We start from the raw sequence: 25721 nt of genomic DNA, 5'->3' as shown, positions 1-25721 counted from the left end.
ACAGGCACTGCTCAGAGTCCCTTTAAGGGCTCTGCCTCTGACACAGGAGACCAGGGTTCGAATCCCGGCTCTGCCTGTTCAGTAAGCCAGCACCTATTCAGTAGGAGACCTTAGGCAAGTCTCTCTAACACTGCTACTGCCTATAGGGCGCGTCCTAGTGGCTGCAGCTCTGGCGCTTTGAGTCCGCCAGGAGAAAAGCGCGATATAAATGTTATTTGTATTGTCTTGTCAAATGATGCTGTGCGCTGCTGATTGTCTTTAGAGCCAGGCTCTCCTCCTAGGTCCCCCTCCTGCTACTGTGTGCTCTGCCGCTGCCCACTCCTCCCTCCCTTCCCACAGAGAACCACAGCTGCAGCAAGAATGATAGCAGCAGATGGCAAACACTCATTCACCTATCCATGATCCAAGCGATAGAGATCCCATCATCTGAAACCCATCTGTCTCTAGTGCAGCCGCTCGCTCTGAACTTCCTGATTCTCAGATCAGACAGGAAGTAGGAAGTAATAGTAGTAGTAACAGAGCGGCAGCACTCTAGAGGAGACAGATGGGCTCCGGATGACAGTACCTCTATTGCTTGGATCGCAATAGGTGAATGTGAGTCATCTGGTGCTGTCATTCTCCCCCGCTGCGGCTGCCTTCTCTGCTGGACTATCGTATTCACTGGGATGGAGGCTGCATGGTGGCTGTCTAGTTTGGGAGGAAATCGGTTGTTCGGTGGTGGGGGTGATTATGTAATTCTGTCTGGGGAATGGCTTCCGGTTTGGCGGTGTCCAGAGCTTTCTGCTATTGCCAGGCTGGAGATGCAGGGGGAAAGTGCTGCTGCTGTGATATCTGGCGCCCTCTTAACAGGGGTGCCCCAGCCCCTGAGTGCAAATGTCCCAGCCATTCATCTCTCACTCTGCATTTTGCTGCTGCTATCCCCTGCATTGTGCACCCACAGAGGAAAGGCTGTTGCCCATAGCAACCAGTAGCTCGGCTGCCCCGGTGTGTGCGGCATGTTGGTGTGCAGCTGCATCTTCTGATTTTATTACGTCATGATGGGGGGGCCAAATCAGTTACTTTGCTTAGGGCCCCATTTAGCCTTAATCCGGCTCTGCCAGACAGTGAAGCATACCCAGGTGACAACCTGCCATCCAGTTGGACAGCAGTGTCACCTGATGCAGAACTGGATTGGAAGCCAGCGAATGACTGCTCACTGGCTTCTACAGTATGTGGATGGGTGGTGTCAGCACTGCTATTCTATATGCGGGCCGCGGGTATTTAAATGTATAGTGGGTCACATCTATAAGTTATACATTTTGTGTTTGTGAAAAAGCCTCAGGGAGCCGCATTCGGCCCACAGGCTGTAGCTTAAAGAGACACTGAAGCGGAAAAAAAATTATATTATGATTTGTATGTGTAGTACAGCTAAGAAATAAAACATTAAGATCAGATACATCAGCCTAATTGTTTCCAGTACAGGAAGAGTTAAGAAACTCCAGTTGTTATCTCTATGCAAACAAGCCATTAACTCTCTGACTAAGTCTTATGGCCCATACTCACGGGCTACAATTGTCGCCGCAACACGCGGAGAGCGCGTGTTGCGGCGACAGGTCGCCCGTGAGTATGGGCCGTTGCACGGGCGCACACCCCGAAACGTCGCTCGTCGCTGCTGTCGCCGGGCGATTGGCGCGGTCAATCGCCTGGCGACAGTTGCCGCCGCAACTCGACGCAGCTGTCGCTAGTTCCCGTGAGTATGCGGACTAGCGATAGCAACCTCTTACTACAATACCGCGCTTCCGGCGGTGGGGGAGGAACGTCGGCGACAGCTTCCGTCACAGAGCTAGTCCCTCTTCCGCGTGTGTACGCGGAGGGACCTGGCGACGAGCTGTCGCCGGCCTGTCGCGCACACGCTCACGTGTGCTGGCGACAGGCCACTTTTGCAGCCCGTGAGTACGGGCCATTAGTCGTGGAGAGGGCTGTTATCTGACTTTTATTATCTCAACTGTAAGTGAACTGTTTACTTTTTCTCTGCTAGAGGAGAGGTCATTACTTCACAGACTGCTCTGAAAGACTCATTTTGAATGCTGAGTGTTGTGTAATCTGCACATATTATAGAATGATGCAATGTTAGAAAAAACACTATATACCTGAAAATAAAATTATGAGAATATTTTCTTTGCTGCTAATCTTCTAGTAATTATTCATAGTACACAACCAATTCACTATATCATATTTTTTTTTTCGCTTCAGTGTCTCTTTAACCATTTAACCTCCTCGGCGTTCTATTGAGATCGCCAGGGAGGCTGCGGGAGGGTTTTTTTTTAATTAAAAAAAAACTATTTCATGCAGCCAACTGAAAGTTGGCTGCATGAAAGCCCACTAGAGGGCGCTCCGGAGGCGTTTTTTCCGATCGCCTCCGGCGCCCATAATAAACAAGGAAGGCCGCAATGAGCGGCCTTCCTTGTTTTGCTTAGATCGTCGCCATGGCGACGAGCGGAGTGACGTCATGGACGTCAGCCGACGTCCTGACGTCAGCCGCCTCCGATCCAGCCCTTAGCGCTGGCCGGAACTTTTTGTTCCGGCTGCGCAGGGCTCAGGCGGCTAGGGGGGCCCTCTTTCGCCGCTGCTCGCGGCGAATCGCCGCAGAGCGGCGGCGATCAGGCAGCACACGCGGCTGGCAAAGTGCCGGCTGCGTGTGCTGCACTTTATTTGATAAAAATCGGCCCAGCAGGGCCTGAGCGGCAGCCTCCGGCGGTGATGGACGAGCTGAGCTCGTCCATACCGCTCAGGAGGTTAAGGACCGCAGTGATTGAAATCTACGCCCTGTTTTGGTGGGCTTTTGGCTGGCAGGGCGTAGATTTCAATCACTGTCCGCAGCATGCATCCGCCGCTACCCGCCGATCGCGCCGCTCAAACCCGACGATTCTCGCTGCATCTCACAGGCTCTGCCTGTCTCTATGACGGCAGTCATGTGAGCCGGTCAGGAGCTGATTTCATTGGCTCCTGGCCCTGTCTTTCAATGTAAGCTGTTCCCATTGGCTTACATTGAAAAACAGGGGCAGGAGCCAATGAAAGCGGCTCCTGACCAGCTCACATGACTCTGCCATCATAGAGACAGGCAGAGTCTATGTCCTGGGGGTCCTGGCGAGCGGCGATGACGGCGGTTGCGACGGGTATGTGCTGCGATTCGTCGGGATTCTGTCGGGATTGGACCAGCGGTCTCTGGTCCTTAAGTGGTTAAGGACCACTGCTATAAAGGATAGTCTGTGACTGGCAAGTTACTCTCCTGTTCATTTTGCTTTCTGTTTTCTTACATGATTTCTGCTGTCGGAAGAATCTGTAGGACAAATGTTCACTTGCGTTAATATTTTTTTCTCATACAGATTTTGAGCTAGATAAATTTACATGCATAGTAGTTGTGCCTTATAAATAGCAGTAAACTAGACGTGCTGCACTTGATAAGCCATTTCTTTGTTTTGAATTTGTAAAAATCACAGTTTCGGCAAGCATTGTGCAATTTGAGGTTACAATGATACCCCCTTACCTGGTGTGTGCTGACCACTCCATACCATGTCTCTCCACCACATAAACAAAGGTGCTGCCTTGCATATATTTGCTACATACTAAACATTGCTTTAATTTCAGAAGAAAATAATGACATATTATTGTCATGCATATCTATAATGACCGTCCAATAACCTTTTTCTGCTCCCCCCCCCCCCCCCCCCAAAAAAAATCCATATGTAAATAAATAAGTACTTGCTATACTTGCGTAACAGCTGTATTGCACTTCCCATGTTTTGGATTTTAGTGATTTTTAAATTTTAATAGATAATCCTGGTCCCCCTCCCCGCACTGATTCTGAGCACAGTAGGGAGGAATAAATGCAGCAGGCACAGACTCGCCTACTAATGGATCCAAGTGCTGCCATTCCAATCTATTCTCTGCACTACCAGTTTAGAAGGGAACTGGCGCGATTGGAACCATTAGAAGGGGAGTCTGTGTGCGCACCGCCTTTATTCTTCTAAAATGTGCAGTGCAGGGAGGAAGGGGAATGCGGCGGGTGGCAGGAGTGCGGAGAGGGTGTGGACAGGACACTGAGTGCCAGATCATCTTGGCTAATGCTGGGCATACACGGTTAGTTTATGCGCCGGTACATCACCGCTCGTTCGCGTGGATTGATTCCCGCTCGTCCCCGCGGGCATGCCTTATCAGCCGCTCCATTCCCCGCTATTGTCCGCCCACGGGGATCGAGCGGGGAATCTATCCGGCGGGTCATCGGACTTGTCGGATATTATCAATCAAGCCATCAGCGGCTCGATTGATAAGGATACAAACTAACCGTGTATGCCCAGCATAAGAGTAGGTTCACACGTGTTCTTAAAACGTATCTGTGGCTCCGTTTTTAGCCCGGATCAAAACCGGAGCCACGGATACCAATGTTAAAACTAGCAGCCGTCCCCACTTAAAAAACAAAAAAAAAAGTGATCAGTATACGTTCACCCGGATCCATTTTGAAAGCAGGAACGGAAGGTCTGGATTTACAACATTTTCACGGACCACGGATACATGGAGGGGTAGTGAGAAGCATTGGCAAAACTGATCCCTCCCCCCTCTACACAGGCAGCTTTGACACAGAAACTGATCCATTTTCTGTGTCCCAGCCCTGCCTGTGGGTGGGGAGGGGAAAGCATCCAGGACAGGGGGTTGCAGCAGAGAGGGGGGTCGCCCTCCCCTCCCCCACCTGGGTCCCCCCTTCCCTGCTCCCACTCCAGCTAGTTTCTGTTTAAAATCATTTAAAAATCAATGTATTAAAGCAAGCGTCAAGCTGGTAACTTACTTCCTTGCTTTCCACTGCTCGCCGCATTACTTCCTGCAATGCCGCCCAATGAAGCACAGAGGGCAGCATTACAGGAAGTGACGGCAAGCAATGGAACGCAAGGAAGTAAGTTCCCCGCTCGCCACTTGCTTATACATTGATTTTTAAATGATTTTAAACAGAAACTAAATGATAAGCTTGTAAATAGTGATGGACGCAAAACTGAAAAAATGCACCTTTATTTCCAAATAAAATATTGGCGCCATACATTGTGATAGGGACATAAGTTAAACAAGATATAGATCAGTTCATTGTGATAATTAGTGATAAAGTTATTGGCGAATGAATGGGAGGTGAAAATTGCTCTGATGCATAAGGTGAAAAATACTTGTGGGCTGAAACGGTTAATAACACCCCACCCCCCTTTCCCTGCCAAGGAGGATAAATACACTGTGCCCCATAGCAAACTGCGCTAGTAGAGCTTCAGAATGAAGAGGAGTCTGTTTTGGCACCCTTAGGCCTCTTGTGGGACGGTGCGGTTGATGCGACGTTAAAGTCGCACAACGTGCCCCCAACTCAGCGCATGTAGGTTATAAAATTGGACGTTATTTTGTACTACGTTATGTGTCTCTTGGTGTGCCGCTTTCGTTGCATACTGATGGAACGAAACCGGCGCATGCATTGCATTTAAAAAAAAAAAATTACTGAGCATGTGCAAAACACACAACGCAGCAAATGTATTGCTAAACGCACAGCATGCAGCACTTTGTAAATATTGCTACACATTACACACAACGCAACGTGTGCACTGTGAATGTCTCACAGACTTTGCATTGCTGTGCGTTAGTCTGCGTTGGAACATTTTCTAACGTGCGACTTTAACGTCGCTCTGTGAATGAGGCCTAAAAGACTCTGAAGCGAGTCTAAATCCACTTTTTTAACTTTTATTAATGTTAAGCACTATAAGCCTTGCTAAATCGCCACATCCCTGCGGCAAAACAAGGGGTTTATACCCCCCAAATCCCCTCTGCTGAGTTTGGGGAGCGCTTCCTGCTCGAGGCAGAGCTTAGGGCTGTAGCTTTGCCTCTTCGCGTGTCAATCCCTGCTGATCGCTGCCTCTCCCCGCCCCTCTTGATCTTTCTTCACAGAGAGGGGCGGGGGAGAGGCGAAGATCCGTGCGGCAATTGACACGCATAGAGGCAGAGCTGCAGCTCAAAGCTCTGCCTCCAAGAGCAGCAAAATCCACGACCAAGAAAGTCGTGGATTTTGCAGAGGGGATTTGGGGGGAGTAAACCCCTTGTTTTGCCGTGGGCATGCGATGGTTTAGCAGGGCTTATAGTGCTTAACGTTATAAGTTAAGAGTAGATTTAGAATCGCTTCAGAGTCTCTTTAACGGGGGAAAGTTTAGTTGTCCAGCCAAATAGAGGTGGAAGAGCGCCCACACCTGTTATATGCCTCGTTAGAGTATGTAGTCTGATCCTGGCCCTCTTGCCAACCTAAATAAACGATACTATTCAGCTTGATAAAAAAAAAAGTCTTCCTGATTGGGGCTGCAGAATGCTATATTTCTATACTATATTTCTTTTTCTGTTTTTGGGGGGTGGGTGGGGGGGCGGTCAATACCACCTTAAATTTAAAATAAAATTAATTAGGTTTAGCAAGGTTTGTGAAATCAGTAGTATAAGGCCCCGTTCACACTGCACGCGTTTCCAGCCGCGTTTTGGAAACGCGTGCAGGTGGCCGACACGCACGACATCAGACATTGCATAGAGTGCAATGTCTGATGTTCACACTGCATGCGTTCCGGACCTGTGCGGTCCGGGAACGCATGCTGCACGCATTTTTTGTAAAAACGCATGGCTGTCCCATTCACTTTTCAGTGATGGGATCAGCCACGCAACACATACGAACGCGGATGGCGTGCGTTCGTACGCGTTGCGGTCCGCATGCGTTGCGGTCTGCGTTCTGCAGTCTGAACGGGGCCTTACTGGTTTCTGAAGGCAGCCTCTCCTGTTTTGCCTCCGTTTCCTTTGCAACCATCCTTCTCAATCACCCCTGTAGAGAAATAATACATCAGTGTATTAAATGTACATTCCACATAGGAAATGATTGTGCCTTCCCGTGTTCTGTCCTGTTAAACCAGGTGGTACTGCCCAATTAGCGCCCCTTAATGCGTTAGTTGTTTTTTATTTCAGCACCAGCTAAGCCTAACAAAAAGAAATTATGACTCTTGCCTGCATAATTAGGCTTTTTACATTAATGCACAATGGGTTAAATTTTAGTAGAAAAAAGGTTGAGCAATTAGGAAGACCCACTTGACACTAAAAGCTGTTGTCTGCTAGCAATTACCAGCTAATGAAGTTGCTGAAGATATTTATAAACCTGCTGTGTGGAGAAGTGATTTGTTAGAGATTTATAATGGGTGTTAGTGGTAGAACTGTGTGATGTAACAGGAGGCCAAGTGCAGCACATCCAGTGCTTTCATGTCAGCCCTGGAACATGTTTATAAACGGGCAGGAAGTGCTGTGGTTCCAGGGGGCGCCGTGTTGCAGTATGGGGTGTAGGATTTAAACTTGAGGAAGTTAAGAAAAAGTTTTTGTTTTGAACATCAAACTTCAGGTGCAGCTGTACCATCTGGAAGCCTAATAAGCAAAATGCCTTAATTTTGTTTTTTATTTTATCAATTAATAGTTTTACAGCTGCAAATCCACTTTTAAAAAATTGTGTAGCCCATCAAGAAGTAAAATGTGCAAATTGATTAAAAATTGCTGTAAGCTTACATCATCGCTACACAGGTCATTGTGTAGGTTGTTTTAATTCCTTCTTCTAGGACAAAAGTGTTATTGTGTTTTGTTTTTGTTTTTTTGTTTTTGTTTTTTTTAATGGTAGCTGCTTATCTTTGTTTGCACAGCTATAAAATGCTTCTATAAGGTCTTTAAACATTGGTCCACAATCACAATGTTTCAGTACCAGTAATGCCTACCAAAAAAACTCCTTATCTGGGCAGCACGGTGGCGTAGTGGTTAGTACTCTCGCCTTGCAGCTCTGAGTCCCCGATTCAAATCCCAGCCAGGGTGCTAGTTGCACAGAGTTTGTATGTTCTCCCCGTGTCTGTGTGGGTTTCCTTTGGGCACTCTGGTTTCCTCCCACATTCCAAAATCATACAGATAAATTGATTGACTGTCACCTAAAAATTGGCCCTAGACTGTGATGCATAAACTACATGATGAATTCATATACGTATGACTATGACCTGAACTCTTGCACAGGACAGAAGGAAAACATAGAGAAATGCACCCTGGGTGTACAGTGGGTTGCAAAAGTATTCGGCCCCCTTGAAGTTTTCCACATTTTGTCACATTACTGCCACAAACATGAATCAATTTTATTGGAATTCCACATGAATGACCAACACAAAGTGGTGTACACGTGAGAAGTGGAACGAAAATCATACATGATTCCAAACATTTTTTAAAATAAATAACTGCAAAGTGGGGTGTGCATAATTATTCATCCCCCTTTTGGTTTGATGGCAGTCAGTTGCCCGTAGACATTGCCTGATGAGTGCTAACGACTAAATAGAGTGCACCTGTGTGTAATCTTATGTCAGTACAAATACAGCTGCTCTGTGACAGCCTCAGAGGTTGTCTAAGAGAATATTGGGAGCAACAACACCATAAAGTCCAAAAAACACACCAGACAGGTCAAGGATAAAGTTATTGAGAAATTTAAAGCAGGCTTAGGCTACAAAAAGATTTCCAAAGCCTTGAACATCCCACGGAGCGCTGTTCAAGCGATCATTCAGAAATGGGAGGAGTATGGCACAACTGTAAACCTACCAAGGCAAGGCCATCCACCTAAACTCACAGGCCGAACAAGGAGAGCGCTGATCAGAAATGCAGTCAAGAGGCCCATGGTAACTCTGGACGAGCTACAGAGATCTACAGCTCAGGTAGGGGAATCTGTCCATAGGACAACTATTAGTCGTGCACTGCACAAAGTTGGCCTTTATGGAAGAGTGGTAAGAAGAAAGCCATTGTTAACAGAAAAACAGAAGACGTCCCATTTGCAGTTTGCCACAAGCCATGTGGGGGACACAGCAAACATGTGGAAGAAGGTGCTTTGGTCAGATGAGACCAAAATGGAACTTTGGCCAAAATGCAAAACGCTATGTGTGGCGGAAAACGAACACTGCACATCACTCTGAACACACCATCCCCACTGTCAAAATATGGTGGTGGCAGCATTATGCTCTGGGGGTGCTTCTCTTCAGCAGGGACAGGGAAGCTGGTCAGAGTTGATGGGAAGATGGATGGAGCCAAATACAGGGTAATGTTGGAAGAAAACCTCTTGGAGTCTGCAAAAGACTTTAGACTGGGGCAGAGGTTCACCTTCCAGCAGGACAACGGCCCTAAACATTACGCCAGGGCAACAATGGAATGGTTTAAAACAAAACACATCCATGTGTTAGAATGGCCCAGTCAAAGTCCAGATCTAAATCCAATCGAGAATCTGTGGCAAGATCTGAAAACTGAATGGGCAACGATTTCAGTCTCTAGATGTGCAAAGCTGGTAGAGACATACCCTAAGGGTCCATTCACACTTGCGTTTTCAAAACGCGGCGACTTTTGCCGGCCTTTTGCAGGAGTGATTTTTCCACGATTTCACGCGGAAAAATCCCTGCACATTGCGGCGATTTTGCCACGATCGCGTTTAGCGCTTCTATAGCACTGAAACGCGATCGCCGGGAAATCGCCTGAAATTGGTGCAGGCGATGCGTTTGGCGTTTTTGGCCGATTTACGGCGATTAGTGCGAATCGCCCAAGTAAGAACGGGCCCATAGGGTTTCATTACACTAGCGCTTTTAAAAAACGCTAGCGTTTTGCCGCAATCGCGCTCTAGTGTGAATGGGCCCTAAAAGACTGGCAGCTGTAATTGCAGCAAAAGGTGGTTCTACAAAGTCTTGACTCAGGGGGCTGAATAATTACGCACACCCCACTTTGCAGTTATTTTTTTGTAAAAAAATGTTTGGAATCATGTATGATTTTCGATCCACTTCTCACGTGTACAACTACTTTGTGTTGGCCTTTCACGTGGAATTCCAATAACATTGATTCATGTTTGTGGCAGTAATGTGACAAAATGTGGAAAACTTCCAGGGGGGCGAATACTTTTGCAAACCACTGTATTTAGGGAATTTAGCCTGTCTATTTCCCCCTCATCTGTGACTAATCACCACCATAATTTGATCTCTCAGCTGTGTCCGCTATCTGCCTTGGCAAAGCAGCTAATTTGTAAACAAGATTTGCATCACCTGCAACAAAGAAATGTTTTATTTAAAGGCTGTTATGCTGTTGGGTATCTTTTAAACAAAAGAGAAAGTTCTAAGTTCAGTTCCACTTTAATAAATATAAATTCCTATTTTTTCCCCTTTTGATCTGTTTCTTCTGTTTTATGGCATCAGATTTGTCAAACTGAAGAGCAAGGTAAACCGTTGGTAAACACGCACCAACGTTAACCTCCTCTTGTGTCCATTCTCTAATTTAAATTGTGCTATATCCTGAACAGCTCCACAAACCTGCCTTAATTATAGATAGAGGCTCCTGGTAAAGTTTCGGCACTTGGTCACAGCCCCTGCATTTAATCTGCTCTTGCCGAGTTTGGCTGCCTGGCTGCTTGTTCTGGGATTTGAGTCTTGGGTTTGTTGTATTAATGTTGTTATAAATTTTACTTGTGCTAGGCTGATGAGATGTCATTTTCAGCGATGAGGTGCCTAATGGAGCCTGGATTCAAAAAGAAAAATTCTTTATTGCAATGTTTCTCCGAGGTGTCATCCAGTCTGAAATTTACTCACTGTTGTGTAAGATCCTCCGTAGTCATTTGGTACACAGTATGATGATGAAACAGATGATCAGCCTTGCATAGTTTAGGTTGGTATATTCAGACAGAGCAGATTTATTCATATTTGTTCAGTGTGCAGCATTTTGCAGAATGTTAGCTTATTGCTGATTTTATTTTGCTTTGCATGTTTTGTTTGAAGCGGAGCTTTGATGTGTAAGAATTCACTTAGCATTACACTGAGGCGTGCAGAAGCCAAGCAAATGTCTTATACAAATAAACTGTGTATTCCTCCATGAAGGGTTATTACCCTAAAGGTCCATACTCACGGGGGACGGCCATCGCCGCAACCGCGTGGCACGCGCATGTTGCGGCGACAGTTCGCCCGTGTGTATGACGCGCGCGCCCCGAACCGTCGCCCGTCGGAGCTGTCGCCAGGCGATTGACCTGTTCAATCGCCGGCTACAGCCGTCGCCGCAACCTCGCCGGAACTGTCGCTAGCCCCGCATGTGTATGCGGGCTAGCGACAGCTACCCACACACAGCACACGGAGCTTCCGGCGGGGGGGGAGGAACCTCGGCGACAGCTTCCGCCTCATCGCTAATCCCTCTGCTGCTGTGTGGATGCAGAGGGACTTGGCGACGAGCTGTCGCCGAACTGTCGCGCACACGCTCCCGTGCGCAGCGACAGCTACAATTGTCCCCCCGTGAGTACTTAGCTTTACCCCTTTCAAGCTTCCTCCACGTTCTCATTGGCTCAGAATGTCAACAATAGAGCTAGACCAATCAGAGGCTTGCAATGAGTCTCTCAGCAGTAAAAAAAAAAATGCCTTCTCTACTCCCTGTGAGTGATGCCAGTAATCTTAATGTGGACTCCCTTATTATTATTATTATTATTTAGTATTTATATAGCGCTGACATCTTCCGCAGTGCTGTACAGAGTATATGGTCTTCAGTGTTCTCCCCAGATTTTTTTTTCCAGCCAGTTGACATGAAAAAATAGCCGGTAAGAGGAGAATGCTGGGCTGGCGCTTCTCTTCTTACAGCAGAGCAGGAGGTGAGCAGATGACAGCCGGGTGGTCTCCAAAACTAGCCTGGTGGAGCACCCGCCTAAAAGAGCCTGGGGAGAACACTGGTCTTGTCACTTAACCGTCTATTAGAGGGGCTCACAATCGAATCCCTACCATAGTCATATGCCTATGTATGTATCATGTAGTGTATGTATCATAGTCTAGGGCCAATTTAGGGGGAAGCCAATTAACTTATCTGTATGCTCTTGGGATGTGGGAGGAAACTGGAGTTCCCAGAGAAAACCCACACAGACAGAGAACATACAAACTGTGCAGATAATGCCCTGGGTGGGATTCAAACCACGTACCTAACGCTACATGGTAAGAGGCCTAACCACTATGCCACCGTGCTGCCCAACAAAAACAAAAGTTATTTAGGACCCGTTCACACTGCAAGTGCTTCGATACAATTTTCAAAGCACGTACGTTTTGTCGAAAGAAAGAGCATCATAATTAGATTTTTACCCAAAATACAAATGTTAAGCTTGCAAGATTTTTCCTGCGTCAGGGTTAAACCTCATATCCAACATGGTACTATGTGATTTTCTTGCATTCTCCCGATTTAAAATTTACCCCTTCCAAAAATTGCAATCGCTCAATAAAAGCCTATCCGATCGCAATCGTACCGTGAAATTGAGAGAATCTGTGTGTGCTGGCCCTTGCCATTTCATAGTTTTTCCTGACAAAGTGCTGTACTAGAAAACGACAGGCTCACTTTTGTAGCCATAGCTGAAGAAGGCCTCTCTGATGCATTCTGGGGAAAGCCATGTGATCACAGCCTTTAGCCAGAACCACCCCCTTCGCCATATAAATGCTGGGTATCTGGTGGATGAAATTTAGGTGTTGAACTCCAGGGACTGGAAAGGAAAAAGGGGAAACAGACAACACCAAGAGCGCCAACATGGTTTAGCATTTCTAGTATTGCTTGGCCTGGTAAGTGCTTCCCAATAAAGTTGGTTTTGTAATTTTGGCAAAACCCTGAGTGATGGCTCTATTTTGAATGATTACTTAATATGTTGCTTACAAGTGTCGTCACTCCCTCCTTGATTGGTGGTAGACAATATCCCTGTAATGAAGTGGTTGAGTCAGGCAGCGTGGTGTATTTAGAAAACAAGACATACATGCCTAAAGCCCCATCTACACCATATATTTTTTTGTGAGATTCGATTCACTCTTTGATTCAATCCGACATGTCTGATCGGGTTTCTATTCGATCGGTAGTGTAATTGATTTGCCATTGTTTTACAATGACATTCAACCACACAATTGAATCAAATCCCGATCGGACATGTCAGATTGAATCGAATCCCGATCGGATATGTCAGATTGAATCGAATCAATGAATTGAATCGCACAAAAAAAAATATTGTGTAGATGGGGCTTTAGAAGAAGGAAGCATGACCCTGATATTCCGGGGGCTCCAGGGTATTAGCTGAGGTCCGGAGGACAGCGTGGGAAGCCTAGAGGCTTCCCTCTCCATAGGTAAGTATTTAATTTTTCGCTCGAGGTTTGCTTTAAAGGGTTACTCCTGATTAGTAGAAAAAAATCTGTAATATATCAAAAGTATACAAGTTGTTTTGTATTTTTACTGTGTACTTACAGCCTGGCACTGGTGTGGTATACTTTTTCTGACCACTATTTGTAAGGTGAAGGTAAGGAAGCGGCAGGAGACAGACTGGACATTGTATTTTCCCTTCATGCCCCATATACTTGGTTGTCCTTTAAGCCATCACTCTATAGTGACATTGTACAGTACATGCATTTTAATTTCAGCGCAATAATGAAAGCTGCGGCATATGTAACAGAGTCTTGCTGTGCTTTACCGCGTATTCCCCAGCAATGAATATATCAGCAGCGGAGGTAGGGAGGCTATTTTTAAAGTTTATATCATTAATTGAACTAATTGTCGGCATTAGCCGGGGATGGGAGTGGCTTCCCACATAGAACCTTTCACAAGTGGAGCCCGAGTGATTACTGAGCACATTACTCATTCTAGATTAGTTATTAAGTTGAGCCTAAATTATAATTTCCCAAATATTGCCACTGCAGCAAATGGCTCATTAAATGCAGACTTTGTGATAAATAGCTTTTCTGTTCAAAAATATCAGGGGATGAGTGAAAAAAGCTGCATTGCATATTTTACCAGTCTGACTAGTGCAGTATATGATAAATAGAGCTCCATCAGCTCGCTGTTTTGAATACTGTACAACCATTTTTTTTTGTCCTTTTGACTCTAATGGTGGTTCCGCAGGACACAGGCAAGCTTGGGGGGATGGGGTCACAGGTCACGTGATTGAGGTAGCATTTGAGGGGAGAAAAGCATGTGTTCCTTATCTTTCTTTTTGAAGGAAATGTGTAGTGTTCCTTCTATTATATTTTATGTAGGGGCTAAAATTAGATTTGTTTAAAATATTTTCTTTTTTTGTAGATAAGAAATGAAGCCATGCTATACAGTATTTGTATACTTATAAGGAGCCTTAGGGCATGTTTCCAATATAGCGAATCCGCATGCGGTGTCCGCATGCGGATTCGCATAGGCAATGCAAGTGGATGGGGCTGTTTCCACTTGTGCGTCTGCGGGAGCGTTTTTGTGTGCGGCTGAAATCTGCACGGCAGAGCAGTCAGATTTTGCGTGCGAGAGGAATGCACGCGAATCGCCGCTAATGTATATTAATATGTATTTTTTTTTGTTTTTGTATTTTAACCACTTCCACACCATGACATTTTATGCTGATCTGTGCAGCGTGGGCTCTCCAGCCCACAGCACAGATCAGCTAGCAGCCAGGGCGATCAGACTTCCCCCCCTTTTTTCCCCACTAGGGGGATGTCCTGCTGGGGGGGTCTGATCGCCGCCGGCTGCTTGCGCTTGCGGGGGGGGGGGGCTCTTCAAAGCCCCCCTCCGCAGCGCTTCCTGGCCTCCTTCCCCTTCCCTCCCTCCCCCTGTGAGCGGCTTTAGCCTATCAGGTGCCGGCGGTCCCCGGCCAATCAGAGGCCGGGGATCGCCGATCTCCTCTACGGCGCTGCTGCGCAGCAGCGCCGTATACATGTAAACACCGGGGAAGATCTTCCCCGTGTGTTTACATTTACCCTGCGAGCCGCCGATCGGCTCGCAGGGTGTTCACGGAGACACCCTCCGGGAACTGACATGGAACGGCCGCTCATACGAGCGGCCGTTTCCATGGTATACACTTCTGGATTCAGGGGCGTGTATATACGTACCGAGAATCCGGAAGTGGTTAATATGGAAATCGCATGCGGGTTGAGCATGCGGTTTTTGACGCGAATTCGCATGCGATTTCGCATAGGTATTAATGTTAATTTACACAGGCAGTGACATGGTTAAATTCACATATACCCTTACCTATGCGGAATCGCATGCGAAATCGCAGCAAAAACGCATGCGGTATCGCACCCGCATGTGATTTCGTCCGCGGTGAAACACAGGCGATTCTGCACCGCACTAGTGGAAACGAGCCCTAAACCACTTATGTGGTTCAAGACGGTATATCTATGTCCTGTAGGACTTAAGTTCCTGCTCAGGGACGTAAATATTCGTCTATTGTGGCGGTTTGCCGCCGTTCGCTCCCATGCGTGTTCTCCCCGCCGCCCGTTAGAAGGTTGATCAATGATTGGGAACGCTGTTCCCATTCACATGCCAATGATCTCAGACATCAGTGAAATGCCTGCAGTCATTGTAACTAAAGAAGTAACATTTCACATGTTACTTTTTGTTCCCGTACTACTAGTACGCTCAGGAAAATAATGTGCTAGGACATCTTGTGGCCAAATAGTAAAATTACACCTACTTTTTTTTTCAATAAAAACACATTTGCCATTAAAATTAACCCCTTACCTCCCAAACTCTCCCATAGTCACCCAAATAAAGTATATGCATAAAAAAGACAAAAAAAAATACATGAATGAAATACCTTAAGGCCTGAACTTTTTTTATTTAATATATATGTCAAGAGGGTATATTAATATATATTTTTTTTAATTATGAGCTTGTAGTTAGTGATGGATGCAAAACTAAAAAGACGTAACTTTTATTTCCAACTAAAATATTGGCACCGTACATTGTACTAGGGAAATAAATTAAACTTTTTAATAACTGGAACAAATGGGCAAAAAAAGTGTGTGTTTTAATTACGGTTGCATGTAATAGTTTAAAACTGTAATGGCAAAAAAGTGAGTTAATATTCAGCTATGGTTTTTTTTCCAGCCAAACTATAGCATCCCTCACTGATGAGGAATTACAGCCATAAAACACATTCCTGGCAGAGAACTGGATCTCTGAGAGGAGAGGACATAAAAAATAAATAAAAAGCTGCTTACACACAGGGACGTTACAGGCGCACGTTAGTGCAGCCTATAATGCTCCCCCCAAGTACAGCAATGTAACACAAGTGGGCTGTTCACCCTGCCCACGTTGCGTTACATGTAACGCTGCACGTTCTTCCAAAAGTGCAGCATGCTACGTCGTTACAGCGGCTTAAGCCGCGTTAGACTGTTTGCACATGCGCAGTCATGTTGGGGAGGAGTGGAGAGCGGCCAGGCACATGGCTAATTAATATTCACTGCACGTTGTGACGTACAGTGTTTACTTCCTGGTGCGGCCTCTCTGTGCGGCGATTGGCCGGCGGGACCACGTGATGCCACATGCGTCCAAGAGTACGCATCACGGCATCACGGACGCCAGAGTGAGCTGCACAACGCGGCTCACTCTGACATCCACATCGAAGAGCACCAGGCCTTGCGTTAGGTGCACGTTATGCGACCTTAACGTAGCACCTAACGCAACGTCTTGGTGTGCAAGTAACCTAATAGTACATATCTTTGAGCTCTCTGAGACACGGGAATGTCATTGAATTAAGAAAACCACTATAAATCTTTTAGAGAACTGTGGGTTCTCTAAAAGCTATTTTTGGAGTAGGAGGATAGAGACAATTGTTTATCTCACCAGTTTATTTTCCATTAAAGGGAAACTAAACCGAAGAGGAGGAAAAAGAGTTTCACTTACCTGGGTCTTCTACCAGCCCCCTGCAACCGCCCTGTGCCCGCAAAGTCATTCACCGATCCTCCAGCCCTCGTTCACGCTTTTGTGGCCGAGAGTCAGGCGCTGTAGGGGTGAATCTCCTAATGTGCAAGGTGCGACGGGCGCGTGGTCAGGGACGCGCAGGTGTAGTGGCCAGTCAGGGCAAAACGAAACTTAGCCATGGCGGGGGACTAGAGGATCAGTGAGTGACTTTGCGGGCACAGGGTGGCTGCAGGGGGCTGGTAGAAGCCCCAGGTAAGTAAAACTCTGTTCCCCCTTTTGGTTTAGGTTCCCTTGAAGGTTCACTTTGAAGCCAGTCTAAACCCACATCACAAATTTACTCCATTGCTTTCTTCTATTCATAAAGCCTTTTATACCTTTTTATATTATATATTTACAGGTATGTAGAGCTGACATTTTAATTATATTTTTAACTGTCCCTCAGAGGAACCCAACCATAGTCAAAGCATAATGTTCCCGCAACAGATTAAGGACAATGTTTTGTTTTGAGAGTATATGGAAGGGTGGAGGCGAAGACGACCATTTACCTTACTAGTAAGTGGTAAGTTCAGTGCAGCGCAGCTTCCTCATGGCTCAATGACTGATAAAGCCACAGGGGATAGCGAAAGTAAACCTTTGACTTGTTCAGGTATTGTTTTTTTTTTTATATTGTTTTTATAGGATTCTTTTCCTTAAAAGTTACAATATAGTATAGCGACGTGCGACGGACCGGAAGTCGTGTATTTCTAGGGTAACACTATTTAAAGAAAAAAAAAATTCTTGGTGGTGTTGCTGCTCATATGCATGGTATTGTAATTTTTCAATACACTTCCACACATTTCTTTTTTTTGGCCCCAGGAAGTGAGTGCTAGAGAGCCTCGCTTCCTGTTTGGCTGTTAGAAGAGGGAGTACCACGTATCTTTGCGGAAATCCCCGAAGGCTATTTGTAGCATTGTGGTGCGATGCAATTATCTGATCAGTAGACTTAAATTTCCCAAAGCAATTGTTTGTGATGATTTTGGTTGATATTTAACACTTCATCTCTGGCATTTGGCAATTCTTGCATAATCCTCGACTGATTGCTTTTATAGTCTGTGCAGGTATGTCGATCTGTGGATTCTGGTTGTAAAGTGTACCATCAGAGAGTGATCTGCGGGTCCCCTTGTATCACAGGTGCTGCTACCTGTACAGAATACTGCTGGATATGGACACAGAAAGGAGAAAAAGCGCACACTGTGATACTAGTAGGTGAGTGCTCTAGGCTCTAGGAAAGGTCTCACCTGGATGTCGAGGTTGGAGAAACCTATATAGGTTTGCCAGCTTTCACGCTTGTGTCCCTCTTATGCCGGGGACCTTGCTTGCACAGATATCCTCACGGTCTTGGATGGTGATCCAAGCGTGACAGCTGGCAAACCTATATAGGTAGATTTCTCCAGCCTCGAGGTGAGACCTTTCCTATAGGGCCTAGAGCCCTCACCTACTAGTATCCCCTTGTGTGCTTTTTCTCCTTTCTGTCTCCATAGTCTGTGCAGGAGCACTCTGCTGTATGCCTTTTTGCTTCATCGCCTATCCATAGAACAGTACTTGCTGCAGCAGGGAACTTCACAAGTTGGCACCTGGGTAAATTCCTGGTAATAATCTGGAACGGTAATTTCAGGTAGTAGATCTTGCCAGTAGAAAGCTTGATTGTGTATGCACCTTAAGCAATCCCCCAGATTTGTTAAACACCTGTTTCTATTGTAAAAATTCACATGCACATTAACTGGAACTTGCAGTGATTGGGATCCAATCGCTAGGGTGACAGTTCTGGGCTTAAAGGACAACTGAAGTGAGAGGTGTATAGAGGCTGCCATATTTATGTCCTTTTAAACACCAGTTGCCTGGCAGCCCTGCTGATCTATTTGGCTGCAGCAGTGTCTGAATGACACCAGAAACAAGCATGCGGCTAATCATGACAGATCTGACAATAATGTCAGAAACCCATGATCTGCTGCATGCTTGTTTAGGGGCTATGGCTAAAAGTACTAGAGGCAAAGGATCAGCAGGGTAGCCAGGCAACTAGTATTTCTTAGAAGGAAAAAATATGGCAACCTCCATATCCCTCTCGTTACAGTTGTCCTTTAAGCGTAGCCAAGTGGCATGTTCAATGTAGAGGGGAGCCACATCTTTAAATAAAGTTGAAGATCTGCTGTACACATGCTAGATTGTTGGCCAAAATGTCCTTGAACAGTTGCTTTGGCCATGTGTCCTCTAGCATGTGTATGCTTTTGCAGACGACGCAAGGCTCCACTGTGAATGTAACCCTTCTGATCCTAACATGTAAAACCTACCTCCTCCTACTCTAATACCCAATTCTAATTCTCTTAAAGAGGAGCTGTCAGCCATACTATCTCAGAAAAACACACACATATAAGTAAATAAACACTTGCACTACTTACATATGTAGTGCACTGTCCACATTCTGATGTTAGTGATTTTTCTACAGTAAAAAAAAAGAGAAAATCCTTCTTGGCATTTCCCATTTTAACTGTGGCTATTTTGAAGTCTATCCTGATGTAATTTCCTCCCTTACTCTCCTCTGCCTGATTTGCCCGTCCTTCACTATAAAAAGTGCATTGTCTCAGCATGAGAAATATTGGCCAATCAGAGAGGAACAGAGGAGTGGGAGGGGAAAACAGGAGGGAAAGAGGCTTCAGCCAATCAGGCTGCATTAGTTAAGTCTGAGGGGAAGTAGAGAAGCAAAAAAGGACAACCCAGCATGCCCTGCAACTTCCTTTTTGTGTACCAAAGTTTGTGTGTACCAAATAAGAGTCAGGTAAACTGGGGAATGATCATTTATCAACTAGAAAAGTAATTGTGATTTTAACTTTTGTCTTGCCTGGTTAGCATCCTTATTATTTGTTTACCAGATACAAATAAAGGATTGATTTTTTATTTTATGCCCGACAGTTAAGGGGCCCATACACTAGTCGATTTCAGCCATCGATTCTATAGAATCGATCGATCAGAAATCCGTTCTATCAAATTCCCCATTCAATCGATTTGCGGCCAATTTTGATCAATTTCGATCGATTTGATCTATTTGACAGAATGGAAGATCTAGGTCGATCTGCTGCTGGCAACAGATCGATGACCCATAGAGTTGCATTGGATCTAATGGGGATTTAATGGCCCAATAATGCATTTAGATTGATTTCCTAGTGTGTGGCACACATCAGATAGATTCCTGTCAGATTGGACTTGACGGGCATCTGACAGAAATCTATCTGATGGTTGAATCTGCTGCAAATCTATAAGTGTATGGCCAATTACACTTTAACCCCAATTGATGCTTGCCTATCATGGTTCTAACCCTCACTGCCCAACCCAAGCATTGGGAGCTTCAGTTATCACAGCTGGGACTGGTGACTACCCTGCATGTTGGCAGACTGCTATAGCCGAGTTCCATTACCAAAATCCACCATGCTCTAGCAGACTGCTTCATTCTGAAGAATCCAACTAAATTGCTTGGAGTTGTCATTGCGAGTGTATGCATATGGCTGCCACCACACAACTACTGACTTATTACTTTTTCAGCAACACCCACTTGTTCTGATACTCAGGTTAAAGGAATACTATTGATACCCAAGTGTTCTTAAATGACAGTGTGCAAATAATGTCTAAGTAGCTGTGTAAACATTTTCCTACTTTTCACGTTAAATATCAGAGGCAAAAGCTGTAATTTATTGAGGGTAGGATTTAGCTATATTGGGACAAATCAATTGCAGAAGGGGTGTCTGCTTCAATGCACAGTCAGAGCTGCAGATCAGACTACAAAAAGCAAATATAAAACCTATCAAACTCTGAAAGTAAAAAGCAGTATGAAAAGCTGTGACAATTAGTTACATTTCCTCTGCTCTCTTCAGACACTTCAGTCAGAAACACAGGACACAGGAGCTGCAGCTGTTTGGAGCTCTCTCTCTGTCACACACAGAGCTACACATAGAGTTATCTGATCAAGTGTGAGGGGAATTTCCCCTCTCCTCGTGGCTTAGTCAGCCCTCAGTTTTGTCAGTAAAGTTTGAAAGTATTTTGATAACAGTAAACAGTGAAGTTGATACTAAAATGTATGCACCAGTACTTGGCAGCACTTCCCAAACAATTCCTGTGTCAATTGAAAAAAAATATGTGAATCGAAAGTATTCCTTTAAGTTTGCAAACCTTTAACATCCAATAATGCAAAATCCTAAAAACAAAAATTTAAATAAGCAATCCAATCACAGCTTGCTATGACATTCTCCAGTGCTCTTGATCCTTACTAAATCAGCTCCATTATGTGATTGATGGAGAGGACAGGTGCTCTTTAATAGTACCAGCAGTCAAATTGGGCTTATATTCTTGTGTAAACTTGTTAAGTGACTCCAGGATATTGGTTAATGAACATCTCTGCTCTGTAGCGCATCCGTGCCCCGTACGTTTATATCTGGGCTATTTCCTTTAATTTGCTACCACTGCCCATTCTCTTCTCCAAACGTTTGAATGGAGGTAAGTGGTGCTTTTAGTGGCAGCCGTCCTGGTGTAAAATAAAGCTTGGGAGGTCCTCATTGTTTGTTAAGTGGCTCCTCTTGCCATACATAATTTGTACAATTTCCTTTTGACATTCTTTCCAGCAGCCACATGTGGAAATGCATTGAAGCAGCTTTGCTTTTCTTATTACAGAAGCCATAACAAGAGAAAAAGACTACAGATAGTATTGATGCGGCCAACTTAAGAAAGTGCCCTTAACTACTGGTTAAATGCTTGTTTGGCAGCGCGTAGCCATAGGCGATTATTGGCTGTGCGACAGCAAAAAGCCGGCGAGTAATGGAAGTAATCCAGCCAGGGCTTTTCTCTTTCACAGCAAACCTTGAACTTTCAAAAGCCAGGAGTGGACGTATTCTGCTTCCCTAATGGAAGAGCACTTGCTGTACTGAAGCAGCTTAAACAGAGAATAAGTGCAGTTCACTAAGGATATTATGCGTTCATTATTTAAGTATTTTTCAGAGCTTTCCTTCCGTCTGCGCTTTTAGTAATGGCGATGCGATTCAGGCTGTAAAAAATGTATTGATATACTTTCACACAAATACACTTTAAGAATTGGCATTGATTGGAATTTACCTTATGTGAATGAACCCGACTTATATATTTAGCTTAAAATAAAAATATAGCCTCTTTTTTCCTTTATGAGATTTTTCGCTTTATTTTATAGTTTTACTATTAAAATTTCATTTTTTGCTGGTCAGCAGTGAGAGCGAGTCCTGGCTAGAAAAGTGAACTGTCATCTGGACATAGTAGTCTTTATGTACACTTGATGAAGTGTTATATTTTGTATGGCTAGTGCCTAAAGTTGGCCACTTTGGAATCTGGGTGGCCAATACGTGAAGTGGCCGAATGATTAAAATGCAAAGTGCTCATTTCGGACTTTGGAAAGGAGCTAATCGGCAAAGTTCGGCAGCGGTATCTACAATTCTCATGCTCCTCTACCTGCCCCTTTTTTTTCCCCGGTGTCTGCTCACCTCTCCATGCTGTACCTTTGCACTCCACTCACTGTGTCCTTTCACTCTGATGGGAGTAAACTAGACAAGGTAGTCTTCCCAGCAGCCCCCTGTGTGAGCCTCTCTGACTTTTTATTGCAGCTGTGTTGACGGTTGTCACTGCTGTGTGGACAACGTGAGCACACTTCTGCTGTGTCTATTTTTCTCTTGTCCGGGTGAGAGCAAGGATTGGAGGGATGAAGGTGCAGCATGAAGAGGTGAGAGGACTCTGGGGCAAAATATGAGGTGGGTTGAGGAGCCTGCGAATTGAAGATACCGCTGCTGAACTTTGCCAATTTGCTCCTTTCTTTGGGACTTGGCTGGCCAACTGTGGTCAGATTGGGTTCTGTCCAGCCAGAGTCCAGTTAATTAACAGTTAAAAGTTTTTTTTGTGTATTGTCACAGTAGCCGTTCACCTCTCATTTTGGCCGGCCTGATCCCGAAATGGCTAGACTTCAGGTTCTGGCCATAACATGTATACTTGATGTGAATTCTTTAAAACTTTATCACCCTCCCAGGGATTTTATACTAACGCACTATACATTTGGCATATCATTGAAGACCTATCTTTTTTTGTGTATGGCAAAAGTATTTTTACCTACAATGTTCAGAGATAATTTCACTTTTAAGATCCTATCAGAATTCCAAAAGTTTATAAACCTGATTGGAGAAAGTGTTCACCATTCACCATATTAGAGTGGCTGTAGTCCCAGTAGTACTGTGGGGAATGTAGGTCTCTGCACCCTCACATATATCTCTTTGTTCCCTATGTACAAGGGATATTATCTGGTAGCAAATATTTTGGGTAGCCTTCCACTCGCTTCTTACTCTAAGTTGATGGACTTGCGGCCTATTATTTGCCTGTACATTCCTTTTTAGTGCTGACCACAAATAGTCAGATTTAGATTTGGGCTTTATGAAAATCTTCAAGTACCTTGACCTTATTTTCCATAAAGAGACTCTGTAATAAACAAAAGTCCCCTGGTGGGTACTTTCCTCGGGAGGGGGAAGGCTCAGGGTCCCAATGAGGCTACCCCCATCCCTGTAGCAACAGGCAATCCAGCGCTGGCTCCCCCAAAGCGTCCCGCAATCCTCACTTGACAAGCTTTGATATATTTACTTTCCCTGGCTCCAGCGAGTGGCACTGTTGCCACTTTTAGCACGGAAATAACCGATTCCAGTCGGGTCCGCTCTACTGCGCATCCCGATTGGGATAGGCTACTTCCGTCTATTTCCGAGACCAGAGCGGCAACAGCGCCTGCGCTGGAGCCGGAGAGGGAAATATTTACATGCTCACCGTTCCTGGACCTGCAGCGAAACCACCGTGGGACAGAGGAGGACGGGGGAAGCCTTGATAGGATCCAGAGGCTTCCACCTCCTGAGGTAAGTACCCCCCCAGGGGCAAATTTTTTTAAATACAGATTCTCTTTAAGCCATTTTGCCACACCTTTTGGGCAAAGCATGTCATTTGGGTTTAAGCGGCAGCTGTCCTAACTCGGCAACACCATAAACACAAAGCAATATTGCAGCTATTGTATGCCGAGGGGTTACCTTGGGCATGGACACCTAGCTAAGCACACAGAACAAGAATGAGTTTGGCTACACTGTAGATCATGTAGCGGCAAGGCTGGTAAGTTAGTGTTAAGTAATACAGACTGGTTTGGCTATAACAGTGATGGCTAACCTTGGCACATCCAGCTGTGACAAAACTACAAAACCCATAATGCCTCTGCATCGCCGAGTTATGCTTAGAGCTGTCAGAGTATTGCAATGCCTCATGGGATTTGTAGTTCCACCACAGCTGGTGTGCCAAGGTTAGCTAGCACTGTACTATAATATAGCCGAGCCCCCAGGGTTAGTGTTAGGTGATAAGGTAGCAGGGAGTGAGGTTAGTGTTAGGTGTGGAGGTTAGTGTTAGACAGCTACACAGGAGGGAAGTTAGTGTTGGGCATTGACAGGGAGGAAGTTAGTGTTATAAATTAAGCTTCGAGAGGGAAGACAGTGATAGGAATGGAGAGTGGTGAGAGATTTCCAATATTACAACTACCAGTAACATCTCACACCCAAATCACCTGTGGCAATCCTAAACGTACCCTTTTGGAGATATGCCTGGGGTTATTGTTCAAATAAAAATCCCTTTTGTGACTGAGCTTCAACTTCCTTGCTAAATTCCTCAGATACCGGTATGTTGCTGCATTTTACAGCGGGATGCGAAGGTTTGGGCAACCTTGTTAAACGTCATTTTTCTGTATAAATAATTGGTTGTTGCAATAAAAAATGTCAGTTAAATATATCATATAGGAGACACACACAGTGATATTTCAGAAGTGAAATGAAATTTATTGGATTTACAGAAAGTGTGCAATAATTGTTTAAACAAAATTAGGTAGGTGTATAAATTTAGGCACCACAAAAAAGAAATGAAATCAATATTTAGTAGATCCTCCTTTTGCAGAAATCACAGCCTCTAAACGCTTCCTGTAGGTTCCAGTAAGAGTCTAGATTCTGGTTGAAGGTATTTTGGACCATTCTTCTTTACAACACATCTTTAGTTCATTCAGGTTTGATGGCTTCCGAGTATGGACAGCTCTCTTTAACTCACACTACAGATTTTCAATTATATTCAGGTATGGGGACTGAGATGACCATTCCAGAGCATTGTACTTGTTCCTCTGCATGAATGCCTTAGTGGATTTTGAGCAGTGTTTTGGGTTGTTGCCTTGTTGAAAGATCCAGCCCCTACACAGCTTCAGCTTTGTCACGGATTCCTGGACATTGGTCTCCAGGATCTACTGATGCTGAGTAGAATCCATGCGTACCTCAACTTTGACTACATTCCCAGTCCCTGCACTAATCACATAGCCCCACAGCATGATGGAACCACCACCATATTTTACTAAAGTTAGATGGTTTTCTTGGAATGCTGTTGTTTTTCCTCCATGCATAACGCGCCTTGTTATGCTCGAATAACTCCATTTTAGTTTCGTCAGTCCACAGCACCTTATTTCAAAAGGAAGCTGGCTTGTCCAGATGTGCGTTAGCATACCTCAAGTGGCTCTGTTTCTGCTGTGGGTGGAGAAAAGGCTTTCTCTGCATCACTCTCCCATACAGCGTCTCCTTGTGTAAAGTGTGCCGAATGGTTGAACAATACACAGTGACTCCATCTGCGGCAAGATGATGTTGTAGGTCTTTATTGCTGGTCTGTGAGTTGACTCTGACTGTTCTCACCATTCGTCTCTTCTGTTTATCCGAGATTTTTCTTGGTCTGCCACTTCGAGCCTTAACTTGAACTGAGCCTGTGGTCTTCCATTTCCTCAATATGTTCCTAACTGTGGAAACAGACAGCTGAAATCTCTGAGACAGCTTTTTGTATCCATCTCCTAAACCATGATTTTGAGCAATCTTTGTCTTCAGGTCATTTGAGAG

The 25721-nt window shown here is 45.0% G+C and overlaps 1 protein-coding gene across 2 annotated transcripts in view; it reads left to right on the top strand.

The window, feature by feature from the left end:
- AP3B1 (adaptor related protein complex 3 subunit beta 1) overlaps positions 1 to 25721 on the top strand; it is a 348388-nt gene that overhangs the window by 185893 nt on the left and 136774 nt on the right. The gene's annotated exons all lie outside the window — the stretch shown is intronic.

Source organism: Hyperolius riggenbachi, chromosome 1 (assembly GCF_040937935.1).
Source record: "Hyperolius riggenbachi isolate aHypRig1 chromosome 1, aHypRig1.pri, whole genome shotgun sequence".
NCBI classification, from domain to species: Eukaryota; Metazoa; Chordata; class Amphibia; order Anura; family Hyperoliidae; genus Hyperolius; species Hyperolius riggenbachi.
The sequence above is the reverse complement of the archived record's forward strand: the minus strand, read 5'-3'. Positions and strand labels throughout refer to the sequence as shown.